Genomic DNA, 14840 nt, shown 5'->3' on the forward strand with positions numbered 1-14840 from the left:
CTGAGGGGCCTTACAAGCCTAGCCAAACTGACCCTTGTTATCATGATCAGCACCTATTGCCCCTCCAAGAGGGACACAGGTGCAACCCCTGGGATGAAATTATGGTTACCCATCCAATCGTCCAGACTGTGTTTGAAGAGGGCCAATGAAGTGCTCTGTTTGACATGAAGTGGGAGTCTATTCCAAAGTTGTGGTAGCCTCTGGGAGACAAATCTGTCCTTCCATCAGGTTCTATTCATGTCACACACCAGTGTTAGATCATTAGAGTGAGTAATCCATGTGCCATTTGACTCGCGGATGTGCAGCATTACCAATAAAGCAGGGTCAGAGGTTGCCTTATATGCAAGACAGAGATTGCCTCTGAGTAGTCTGTATGAAACAGAATAAAGTGTCAGTGATTTCAGCCGATCCACATAGGATAGCTACTGAAAACCTTGAATTTTCTTTGTGAGGAACCTTTGCGGTCTCTCCAATTGCTGTAGTTGCTTTGAAAGCTACATACCAAAAGGGGCTTTGTACTCAGTTGTTGGCCTAATAAGTGAAGAGCACAGGGAGTTAACTTCTCCTTTGCTCAAGGCAATGCCCTTACTTATGAGATGAGGCATAGAGAATGCCCTTCTCACCACTGTGGAAACATAGTGATCAAAAGCAAGGTTGCTATCAACCTGAGTGCCCAGATCTCTCCTGTGTGCATGCTTAGGGTATTGCCATTGATATGGTAATTTTCAGGAACATCCCTCTTACTGAAAGGAATGATAATACATTTTTTTAGCACTGTGTTTGACACCATGATTTTGGCACCAGTTATTTGCTTGCATAAGACCTTCTTGAAGGATGTCAACATCGTTTGGAGATTCTATGACTGCACCTAGTTTGCAGCCATCAGCAAACTTTGTCAGCTACAGTCTCTTGGTTTTAGCTTGTACTTTGAAGAAACAGAATCTGAACAGAAGATGTTTCAGAACTGATCCCTGTGGAATGCCACCGGTTACAGGTCTGCTGTTGGATTCCACTCTTTTGACTGTAAGGGTTTTATCAGTGAGCCAGTTTCCAACACATGTTATGACATAAAGGTTGATATCTAGTTGGGAGAGTTTGTCAATGATGCTTCAGTTAGGGATAGTGTCAAATACCTTGGCTAGGTCTAGATATGCACAGATTTCCTCTCGTCCAGGGCCGTGGTGACTGTCTTGAAGAAGTCCACCAGGTTTACCAGGCATAATCTCCCCTTGTCAAATCCAAACAGGGTAGGATATAGTGTTTGGAGATTACCTATATCTTTGTTGATAAGGTCCATGATGATTCTCTCCATGGCCTTGCAAATAAGGTTAGTCAGGCTAATAGGTCTGTAATTACTGGGGACAGTAGAAACACCACCTTTGTGCAAGGGGATAACAGTGGCTGGGACAAATTCAGTGCTTAGACTGTGATTGAAAAGAATACCCAATGGTGATGCTATTTTTTCTATGAACCATTGTAGGACACAGCCTGTGATGGTATCAGGTCCCATTGATGCTGTGCTTTTGGCTATAGAGAAGGCGTTTACGACCTGCTCTTCAGAGATACAAGGTAGGAGACAGATGCTAGGGATGTCATGAGGTATGTTTGGTGAGGATAGGGGTGTGAAGTTTTCACCAAACCTGTCAGCTAACTGGTTAGCTATGTCAACCGGTTCAGTATATGTGTTACCATTTGTGATGATAGGAGGTACTGCCAGCACAGCTAGCTGAAATTTTGTAAATAATTATATGTCATTTGTGAATATCAAACTGATTTATACAAGATGCTTTTGTTACAAATGTAGTTTGTGTTAAAAAGGTATTTGAAAAGTGAAATGTAGCTACAGTGTACACTACTGGAGAGAACGGAACTGTACATCCACTATTGTAACCATTTAAATGTATATGATTTAACAGAGGAAACTGCAAGGTTATCCTCAGTCCAACAAACTTTAAAATATATCTGAAATTAAATCACTTTACAGGCTAAGCCATAAAGATGCTATCTCACAGGTTTCAATGCAGCAGAAAGTGGGAATAACCAGCCCTGGACTGACTGTGTTCCCCATGTGCTCTTCAGGGATATCGTGCTTGATTGTGCTTGAGCAAAGAGCTGCATCTGGAGATACTGTGTGAATACCTGTCATCCTCCCAGTGAAAGTTCCCCACTGGTGCCAGTGGTGAGGATTGACACTCCTTGATTATTGGCCCAGAAGAGGGTCATCACACCATTACCTGTCAGTTTGGTGCAAATCTGGGCCTTACCTTTTAGGTTACGAATGTAACTAAAGAACGCCTTATTGTTGTCCTTTGTTGATAAAGCTAACTTGGATTCAAAGTTTGCCTTGGAAGACTTCACAAGAATCTTATTTGCTTATTTAAGTTGAGGAGGGAGTGTCTCCAGCTTAAAGCCTGCTCTTTCTTATTCTTAGACAGCAGTTTCTTCCTTTTATTGTAAAGCCTGTTAATGGCGGTTGTCCACAAGGCAGGTTTGCACTCCCTTGAAGAGCTTCTTTTGGTCCTAAGAGGTACTGCCGAGTCAGTGCAGTTATACAGGTGCTTGTACAGGGTGTTGGTGTAGAGCTTGACATAGTTACTGGTTCCATCTGAGGGGTGAGGTGCAGTGAAGCTATTTACACCATCTTGTAAGAGGTTATAATCTGCTTTGGAGAAGTTTTTTAGCCTAGTTACTGCGGGGGGAGGGGGGGTCAGGTGTGATATTTACTTCAAATGAGACTGATCTGTGAGCATGAGCAATTCATCCAGTCAATGCTAGGGTAGTTAAAGTCATCCAGAAAAATATTTGAAAAACTTCTAAATAAACAATACATAAAATACTCTATCAGCCTGAGATAACTCCTGCTCTCCAGGATATACTTCATCCTTACTCCACCCAATGCTCACTGCATTGTACAAACAAAGCACTAGTACAAGTTATAAAGGTGGCAAATATGGCTGGAGACTCTCTGTACTCCTTCCACACAGCTAAATCCTGGAATTTACTACCTCACACCATTAGAATCACCATCAACCTAACAAAATTCATAACGCTACTTAAAAATTATTTTACTGGCACATGCCTCTGCTCATGCAACACTCCAGGCTAGCCATGAATGCTCACTTCTCTCCCTCCCATTCCTTAGTGTCACCTATAGAAGTATCAACTGATAAAGCTTCCCATGAAATAATTTTTTATGAACTCTGTGATCATATTAGCCATCTGTAAATACACCCTGAAAACTATGCTATTCTCAGTTATCTGTAAACACTCGTTGTAGTAAGCCCTATTGTAGTATTTCACTCTCTTATCGATGCTGTCCAAACTCTGATCATCACTGTGCTATTCTTGCACCAAAATGTTATTACAAAGTCAATCTGACCTACTACTAACCATTGTATTATATCCTCATATCCTGAATAGTAAACCAAGTCTTTTATAATTATATAATTTTATATTATTCCCTCCACAAAATTTTTAATGTATGTATTTTTCTTACTATTGTGAAACTCTTTGTGCTAAGTTATGTAATCAAATTGTATTACCTTGTCAACAAACTTTTATTGCATTGGATTGTATTTCTTACTGTGTGGAGTTTTCTCTCCAGGCCTCCACTGAAAATGGGTACTGCCCATTCGGACTTTCCCAGTAAACAAATGTTAAATAAATAAATAAATAAACAAAAGCCACTAAGTCAACAAAAGCCACTAAGTCAACAAAAACTCAATACAATAGTCAAAAGCAATACTCTAAAATCAGTCAATCTAAATTTTCTGGAAAGAAACTAAAAAGTTAACAAATCATATAACATATCCCTCTTCCACCAGGACTGCAGACTCTTCATTTGCTGAGGATTACAAAACATTCCTGTTCTAACGCAGTTGAGGCAATTACCAATCACTTCCATCCCCCCCAAAATTCCATCATCAGTGCTAGCCTCCAGTTCTCTCCATTAGCAGAGTATTCAGTCCCCTTTTACTTTAATGAAATCACTTTTAATGAAACCAAAAAGCTCCTAAAATGCAGTGCGTCTTCCCCAAATCAAGTTTAATCCACACAACATTCCTAAGGAAAGCAGCTTACAAAGCTACTGAATATCTTGCCTACATTTTTGCCTTCTCCCTTCCCATATGCATCGTCCTGTCTTTATTAAAGCATGCCATCATTCTTCCTTTCCCAAAAGTAGGTTCCCTAAAGTGCTCTAAAGACTACAGGCCAATATCAAATGTATGCCACCTCTCAAAAATATTTGACAAACTTCTTAATAAACAAATATTCAAACACATAAATAGCTATAGCCTTCTCTATGACCACCAGCTTGGCTTCTGTAATACGGTCAGCACCACCACCACAGGCCTGTTCAATGCCACTGTCGTCTTTGCAGAAAATATAAAAGAATACACTGGTTTGCAAACTGCCTAGCAAATAGGACATTTGAGGCTCACCACAATAATCAAGTCTCTACCATGGTAACTCGTAACACATGAGTTTCGCAAGGCTCCGTCCTTGGTAATCTCCTTCTTCCCCTTTTCATAAATGACCTTGTCAACGATCTACGCATACTTGATGTTTTACTCTAGCCAGATGACATATTATTCCTGGGGTCAAGTAAAAATCCATAAAACTCTTCAAATCCAGTCTCAAAAATGATTCTCAGATTTATGTAATTGCCCAACTGCTAATTAACTACTCAGCAATCTAAACAAAACCAGGATGATGTTTTTGGTTTGCCTCACAAACTAGCAACCCTTTCCCACTTACATTCAATGATAGCCTAGCAAAGCAATCTTGAATATCAGTAACTATAATACCTAGGACTTATTTCACCTACCCTAACATTCCCAAAACAAAATGGCAATCACATGCAAAAAGCCCTAAACCAAGTGAAACTAGTTTATAAACTGTTCCATCTGCATTCTCCTCTTTCTGGAAAATCCATAGCAAAAATATATTTCTTCCAAAGATAGAATACTGATTAGTAGTATTTGATCTTCACTTATATTACAACACACACAGACAACAGACAACTGAAAACAAAATCTCAACAAACAACTGAATAGAAAATATTCAGATTTGCCATCATAGCAACCCTATTAATGGACTAAATTGGCTCCCAGTCACAAATAGAGAGACTCTTATCTGTTTAGTACACTTTTATTCAAAATTAAGATACTTAGTTACTGGTCACCTTTGAAAAGAAAACTCCGACTAGAAGAATATACAAATTCACTAAGCGATTTCAAGGAATACCACATGACCCTAGCTCATCCCCAGCTTAAAACTCACACAGGTAAAAAACCCTTCTCAGGATTAAGTCCAGCTATCTGGATTTTATTTCTAAATTACATTAGATTTTCAGAAAATCGAATATCTAATGACTTGAAAAAAAATTAATAATAAAAAAGAATGACAGAAAGAAAAGAAACGGAAGAAAAGAAAGAAAATATTTCTGAACCACCCAAAAATAATTCCAGAAACCTGAAAACACTGAAAGTGCACAACGCAGATGACGAGAACACCAATACTGGAAGATCGACAACGGAGAAGACCAACAGTTGAAAATCCCGACACTGAGGACACCGACTTGTTAAGGTAAGTGTGCAATAGGGACGAGGAAGTTAGGGTCATGGTGTGGGTAAGGTAAGTGTGTAATAATTATGGACGTTAGGGTAGGGTGCGGGTCAGGTAAGTGTGCAATAGTGACGGACTTTAGGTTTAGGGGCAGGTTAAGTGAGTAAGGGTTAGGGTGCGGGTAAGGTAAGTGTGCAATAGTGATGGACTTGAGGGTTAGGGGCAGATTAAGTGAGTTAGGGTTAGGGTGCGGGTAAGGTAAGTGTGCGATAGTGATGGACCTTAGGGTTAGGGTTTGGGTTAAGGTTAGTGCATAGATAGTTGTGTATGTAAGGTTTATTGTAGGTTTATAAGGTTTTTGGTGTACTTGTGTTGTGGGTATGTTTTTCTGGAAAGGTATTTGTTTTGTTGATTGTCAGGATTTTGGTTTGTCGGGCATGTGAAGTTTCGTGTTTTTGAACTTTCTTTTTTTGTCATTTTTTTTGTGTCGGTTATTTCGTTGTCGGTGTTTTGGCATGTCAGTGTTATCAGGTAGACCCATATATATATATATATATATATATATATATATATATATATATATATATATATATATATATACATACACATGCTTCTCTGAAAACAGCTGATAACAACCACAACTGTGAAGCAAAACAAGAGGGTACAGATGCAATCTATAGTATACAGTGTACATGTCAGGTAACTATGTTCATTCTTCTACACTGTTAATGCACAGAGAGAGAGTGTGTTTTATGCTGTGAACCCCAAGGGTTTAGCAGAATGACCCTTACTTTGCTGGAGCTGTACATTGTCGTATTTGTAAGTCTGCTCTTGCAACCATGCCTAATAAAAAGGATTATGGTTCAGGCAAGTGCCATATGCCTGGCAAAGCAGTGTACTCAATCCACCATGTTATCCCACACTGTCAGGTACTGTTTTATCTTAGAATGACACCATAAACTTAATAACATCTTACATATCTGTCAGGCCTCTGCGTAAACATGGCCTGTTGTGACATATACACAAGCAATAATCCATTGCTCTGCCCCACCCCCATCAGTAAAACAGGACATCCCCAGTACTTGCCCCAACTCCCCTTATCTCTAGGGAGCAAGTCATCACTGCCCTCAGAAAGGCAAGAAATACAGCCTCCATGGGCCCCGATATCATTGCAGGCAGCATCCTACATGAACTCAGGCAGGAACTTGCAACACCATTAGGCACCCTATTCAACCAAAGCCTGAGTACCAGATTCATCCCAGCCGAGTGGAGAGCAGCCACTGTCATCCCTTTGCTTAAAGGTGGACCATCCACTGATCCAGGAAATTATAGACCCATCAGCTTAACTAGCCTGACCTGCGAGGCCATGGAGTGGACTATCATGGACCTCATTAACAAAAGACATTGGCAACCTCCAGACATTCAATCACACACAGTTTGGTTTTGTCAAGGGGATGTCATGCCTATTAAATTTGGTCGACTTCTTTGAGACAGTCACCAAGGCCATGGATGATGGGAAGACCACCTACCATGACATGGACAAAGCCTTTGATACTATTCCCCACTCAGGTATAATAGATAAACTCTCTCAACTAGGCATCAATACATATGTTACCACGTAGGTAGCAAACTGGTACACTAATAGAACCCACCTATTCAAAATAGGGGAAGCCACCTCAAGCAGTAGACCCATAATGAGCAGTGTACCCCAGGGATCAGTCTTGGAGCATCTACTGTTTGGGATACACTTTTCTGAGGTGCAAGCCAAAGCTAGTGGGAAATGGCTGACCAAGTTTGCACATGACTGCAAGCTGGGTGCTGTCATCAGTTCCCCTAGTGATGTGGACATCCTCCAAGAGGGTCTCACCCAAACAAATGACTGGTGCCAGAAACATGGTCTCAAACTGAATGCCATAAAATGCATAATCATCCCCTTTGGGGAGAGTGACGTCCCCACAAATTATCACATTGATAATAAGGTCCAAATGATGCAATTAGTTGTGAGTTACTTGGGCTCCCACATTGATAGCAAACTGACTTTGGACCACCATATTGCCTCTGTTGTATGGAAAGCTTTCTACATGGCCCACCTCATTAGTAAGGGTATCTCATCCAGGTACAAGGTGGTCATAACATCCCGGTATTCTTCCTTTATAAGACCCATTATTGAGTACAATGCCCCTTTCAGCATGTACCTCACAAAGCACATGCAGCAGCTGGAGAGACCACAGAGTTTCCTCACCAGGAAAATCCAGGTCCTCAAACATCTACCATACACAGATAGGCTAAAGGCCCTGTCTCTCTACTCAGTCTCCTACAAACTCCTCAGAGGTGATCTCTGGCTGGCATACAAAGGACTCTCAGACACCGCCCTGATGGGACTGCTGCATATCTGCAAGTCAAGCTCCACTCAAGTAACCTGCACGTGTGACCTCAACCTAGTCTGTGACATGAATAGGACTTGTTGGTGGGACAAATTTATGTCCCAGAGACTCCCTGTTTTGTGGAATAGACTCCCCCTCCATGTCAAGCAGGGTACCTTATTAACCCTTTTTAAGCGGAATCTGGATAACTGGAAGAGGGACAGAAAATACACCACTATGATTCCACCTGTGTCCCTGCTGGACAGTGGTATAGGGTGTTGACTTATGGGAACATGGGCTAAATTCTTGGCTAGGCTTGTAAGGGCCTCAGGGCCAATAGCCTAGTAACTTCATATGTAATCCATACTACTCTCTTAACAAAAATGTAAATACAACATTATGTTGTAACTTACCATGCCTTTAGTTTGCTATGTAAGTCAATGCATTTTTTATGTCTTATAATATTTTTCTCATCTGAGCCTGGGTCATGGCTGAAAAGATTCTTTGGACCAACCCACTTAACTGGTTAACAAAATTGCAAATACAATGTAGTAAATAAATGCCTACCTTACCAAATTACATTCACTGGGTACTGAACCTAACATAGTAATTCTGGAAGTTTTTAATTACCCCACCATGAACTGGAAAACACATAACACAAACAACAAATATGCACAATAATTCTTGGACTTCATCGACACAAACTATTTCAAAAATAGTATTCCTTTAACTGAGGTTCAAATCTACTTTATTTTATTTATTTATTTTTATTTATTTTATATTTGTTGACCGGGCTAGTCTAGCTGGATACATATCCTTTTTCAGTAGAGGCCCGGGGAGAAAAGCTCCAATTATGATAAGATTACTACATACAATAGTTAGAATAAACAAAACAAGCTAAAAAATACATTTTGAAGCACAAAAAGGTTGTAAGGAGAGTACAAGCAATTTGAGTGAATCAAAGTTACAAAGTCTTGGTATAGGTTTAACCAGCAATTAAGCAATGAGTTATAAGGTACAATCAGCACAAGTTCATACAATTTTTGACAAGAAAAGCAAATTAGCATGAAAAGCAAATTGACATTCACTTAGTCAAAGAGGGAGAAGAGAAGTAGGCTGGAAGATATAAATAGAGAAGAGTTAGCTTGTAATAGTTAGAACTGTGGAGGGGCAGTAGCCCAGGAGGTAGGGGAAAAAGGGGCAGAGAATAAGAATATTTAGTCAGGCATTGAGCAGGGACATAGCCAATGTATTTTTAGGTGATCTTTGAGGTGTTTCTTAAAGAGTGGAGTAGATGAAAGAGAGGTCAGTGTTGTAGGAAGGTTATTCCACATTTTGCCCACCACATTGGTAAAGAGTGAGTCCCCAGCTTTGTTATTAGATTTAATGTTGGCAATTAGTAACTTGCTAGCTGAGCGTAGCATTGTAAGATTTTTATATGGGGAGATCAGGTTAGAGAGGATAGGAGTGTTAGTAGGGTGGTACAGAATTTTTTGTGTGATTACAAGTTGATTATATTGTAGTTGGTTATGTAGTTCTAACCATTTAAGTTGTTTGAGGTTGAGACAGTGGTGGGTTCTATAGGGAGAGCCAGTAGCAAATCTAACTATATTATTATAGCTAGATTCAAGCTTGGTAAGGTTGTGCTTAGATAGATTGGTATAAATGGCAGAAGCATAGAATAGGGTAGAAGTAAGATGAGCCTGGGCAGTGGAAGTTCTAGCAAGTTGTGTAAGGAAGGGTTTGATTCTATACAGAGAGCCTAGTTTTTTATTGATAGTTTGAATAGTATTATTGATCTGGGCATCAAAGCTGAGGTTGTGATCAATGGTAATACCCAGTAGGCGTGCAGTAGGATCAGGGGAGATACAAGTTCCATTATAGGAGTTAATAGTGAAGTGGATCTGTGGTGATTTTTGAGTGGGGGTGAAGAGTAATAGTTTGGTTTTCTTGGGGTTGAGGAGGAGACAATGACAACCATGCCATAATATTCACCATATCTGTGTCTTTCAAAAATGACTATGATATATTCCACACCTACTCTTACCCCACCACTGGTCAAATCAGACAACCATGCCATAATATTCACCATAAGAGCCCAGCTCCAGATGTATTGAAATCCTACTGCCTTCAAGGACATCTCCAAGGCTCCAAGCACTAACTGATGACCTAAGGAATTTTAAGAGTTCTGCATTCCAGGAGAACCCTATAGCTAAAATGGCCACTTACATCACCAATTCATAATTCTGCCTAAATTATTACATTGATGCATCTCTCCCCATCTGCCACAAATAAAGTCTAAACATGATGAAAAAAAAAAACATTTGGACCTAAATAATAAATTAACTTTCCCTGCAACAAAAGTGTCCTCAAAAGGGAAAATAAAAGCCTAAGGTGGAAATTCAAACCCCCCATGGTAAAATACAAATTAAACATTGTAATAGCATTAAATCACAAAGTGGTCTTTAACTTCATCAGCAATGTTCAAAATGGGCCTCATTACTGCATTGAACTTATATCCAGCAGTACAGCCCACTCTGACCTCAAAGAAATTACAACTATACCTGCAGACAAGTATAATTAAAATTCTCCTCTTTTTATCTATTTTCTCCTGCATACATTCCAGTCAGTACCCATGATAATTACTTTAGAACAAGTTCTAAAACTAAAACTAAAAACACTAGCTAGGCAATATACCATGTTGTTTCATTGTTAATATGAAATGCTGGCACACAGACTCCCTCATAAATCTATTCAGCCTTTAGCCTTTTACTAGGTATGTACCAAGGCCTGGAAACCAGCTGTTGTGGTACCTCACTACAAGGGCAGCCCTACCACTGAGTGTGGAAACTGCATTCCTATTACTCTTATAAGTATAATTTATAAAACGGTGGGATGTATCATCATGGAGTTCATAAATAAGGATATATACTTATATAAATAGGATATATAATAACTTACAATGAATTGACCCAGACTAGTTTAGCTTTGTGAAAGTAGTGCTTGCCTACTAACTGCGGTGGATTTCTTTGAAAATCTCAAGGAGAAACTGAACGGATGGCAAGTCTACATGCTATGCCTTCCTGAATTTGGCCAAAGCATTGACAGTCTTCCACACTCTGGCATTAAAGGAAAAAAACTGTCCAGTTAAATATAAACCCCACTCATAATTCCATTAGATGGTTAACTGGCTTGCAAGCAGGACCCACACAGTTAGAGTTGCTAGCACAGTCTCCTCTAAAAGAATTGCTGTCAGTGCCATTCCCAGTGGTTCAGTGTTGAGACTAACTCTCTTCAGCATCTACTTCACTGATGTTAAAGCTAATATTTAGGTCCTCTGGTTGACTAAGTTTACTGATGACTGCAAAACTTGGATCTGTCATCAGATCACCAGAAGGCACGCATATACCCCAAAAAGGCCCAGTCTTCACAAACTCATGGCACCAAAACCATACTCCACAGTTAAATGCAAAGGAATGCAGTATTGTACTCCCTGTGAAAAAAGCCACTCCTGCACCTACCACATAAATCATGCCCTCTTCAATATAAATGTTGTCCATTAGATACCTAGACAATTACATGGGTACTAAACTCTCCTTTGACCACAACGTATTGTCAAATATTAAGATTCTTTTTTTACTTGGTCAGCTAATAAATCAGGAAATTATGTCTAAGGCAAAATAAGGCATTGCTCTTCTATATCCTTCCTTTGACATGCCCATACTTGAATATAATGACTGCATTGACATATACCTGTCTAAACATATGGAAAAAGTCAGTATTTCCTTGCAATGAAAATCTAAGGTATGGGCTCTCTAAGTAGCACAGAATAACTTAAAGCCTTATCTCTCTACTTTGTTTCATACAAACTTTTGTATGGTCACTTCTGTCTGATCACAAGGTAGCAAATGACCATTTCCTACTGGATCTCTTTTACACATTTAAAAAACAAATAGCACAACAAATACCTTCTCTGGGGACATAAAGTGTCAATGTGATTCAAAAGAAACAGTTTGTGTAATTGATATCTCTTCCACAGAATACCATACCTTTAGAACAAGTTTCCCTCCATGTAAAAAAAACAGGCTTCCTAACTCATCAAACCTAACCTTGATGAGTGGATGAGGATCCAAAACTTTAACCCTGTTTGTTCCTTCAGTCTTTTATGGACATGAGTAAGAAGCTAGTGGGACGTACATTGGCTAGGCTGAAAATGGTCTACTGAACAGACTGCCTAATATCAACCAATGAAGCTATGGAAGTGTATCTGTTAATCTACACAAGAAGACAGGCACACTCTTAAAGAATGTGGAACTAGAAAAGTAGCAGAAGGAATATGAATGGCCAAAAGGTAAGCTTAATCACAACATGTTTATAAACTAGTGTCAAATCACTCGATTGATTAACTTTATTTATCTGCCTGTTAAATTAAACATGTTACAAGCAATAAAATATTAATTAACAACATTAAAAACATAAAATAACACAAAAGTATAACCCTAGGATGTCAGCTACTTGAATCTAATGTCTGTTGCTATTTTTAATGTACTCATGCTTGATTGCAAGTTGTTCTTCTTTCGGCTTTTCCCAGTTAGGGGTTGCCACAGCAGAACTCCAGTCCGCTAATGATTGGCAGTAGATTTTTATGGTGCCAAAGTTCCAGCCCGACGCCCGACCTTCAACGAAGGCACGCCCATTCACGCATGTCTTTCGATTGCCACTCGACCACAGGGAGGACATGCAGACTCCACACAGAAGGCACTCCAGCTGAGAATCGAATGCTTCCACTGCACCACCGCAGCTTTTGGGATTCTCAGATTTAGGTAATTGCCCAATTGCTGGTTATTAGCAGCTGCTTACAGAAGAAAGCCTTAATGAAGTGTTAGGTATCTGTCCTTTATTTATATCTATAGCTATATAGCTATATATATATATATATATATATATATATATATATATATATATATATATATATATATATATGTGTGTGTGTGTGTGTGTGTGTGTGTGTGTGTGTTTGTTTGTATTTGTATATATTTATATGTGTTCTTGTCTACTGGGGTAGGGAGGCACTGATCACAACTGACCAAATTCAGACTGCATATAGACAACAATAATAAAGAACAAGGTGATACTGAGCAGTGTTTGAAAGTCTTCAAAATAGTCATTGCTTACATGAGACACACTAGCAGCAGCAGGAGTATGTGGACAGAAGGTTCATAAGCAGTACATAAAATGTTTTTAATGCATATCTTTAAATATTAGTAAACATGCTCCACAGCCACAGTAGACTAAACCTGCAAGTGACCACAGTTAGCTAACCTGGACATGTGTGACCGCTTTGCAACCACTTACCAGGAAGGTTTACGAAGTACCTACATATTTGGACATTGCTCTGTGGGAGGATATGTGCTCACCTCACGTTCTGTACACAATGCCCAGGAAAGAAAAGAAAGGTGCTCAAACATCTGTACTGTGTCTCCATGGAAGGGGTGCCCTGTTTAAGCTGCACATCGGTATACTGCATCAGAAAAGGACAATGATTCATAGATCACTCTATTCTTTCCTTTCCTCCTTAAACATCCTTGAAGTATCTGAAGCACAAACATTGTTTCAGGTTTCCAACTCCTCAGGCAAAAACTTCTCTCTGTAGAACTGAGCTTGAGTGTTTAACAACCTTTTCAATAGCGTGTGCAGCAGAATATTACTGCATTAGAAAATAAAGGGAAAACTCTGTATATGTGCACGTGTGCACAGATTATCTGTGTGTCTGTGTGTTGGGCTGTAAGTTTGGTTAATAGATGTCACTGGCAATGCTGTCTACAGAAAAAGCACTCATTTCAAATTCAGCTTTGCAATCATTGTCAACCCTCCTCACTGCTTTTCTTCACTTGATCTACCAAACTAGAAAGAAGCAGACTGTGCTCTTTCTGAAGCGTACTCATCCTTAACAAGACCAGTGAGTCATCCTAGGAATCAAATTTACAGAGGGAAGCTGTAAAACATAGTGATTAGAGACTGAATTATAAGGATTATCAGTGACAGCACACTTACTCTCTGCCCTTTTCTCATATCCGTTCACTGCACTGAGATCTGTAGCCTTAAACCAGTCCATCTTAGGCAAGTAGGCAACACTAGCACTTCAAAGATGGCTTCCTCAGGCAGTGATACAGTTGGATCAGCATATAAACATGGTTAAGTCAAATTTTGCGAAGTTATTTGGTGAAGTAACCACTCTAGGAAGTGACATTACACAGCATCACACAAGCACAAGCACACACACACACACACACACACACACACACACACACACACACACACACACACACACACACACACACACACACACACACGCACACACACACACACATACTCACATAGGAAAACACATTTGCACAGATATGCATACATATCACACATGCAGATAATCACTCATGCAGCTTATGCAGTCACTGGGTCACACACACATAGGGAAACACACACATATCATACACATTAAACATGCAGATACACACTCATGAAATCACTGGGACACACACACACATACATGCACAACTATATATGCACATGTAGGAAACACACTTGCGCACATGTGCAAACACATCACACATCTGAATGCATGCACATGCAGTCACTGGAACACACAAACACACACACACACACACACACACATAGGGAAATACATACACATATGCATACACATCACAAATACAGATACACACTCATGCAGTCACTGGGATACACACACATTTGCATACACATATTAGCATGCAATCTCATATGTAGGCATACTCACAGTCAAGCATGGACACATGCAGACACATTTGCATATCTGTATTAGCAAGCAATCTCAAATTTAACACACACACACACACACACACACACACACACACACACACACACACACAC

This window comes from Protopterus annectens, chromosome 8.part0, assembly GCF_019279795.1.
Source record: "Protopterus annectens isolate FY-2018-M chromosome 8.part0, PAN1.0, whole genome shotgun sequence".
NCBI classification, from domain to species: Eukaryota; Metazoa; Chordata; order Ceratodontiformes; family Protopteridae; genus Protopterus; species Protopterus annectens.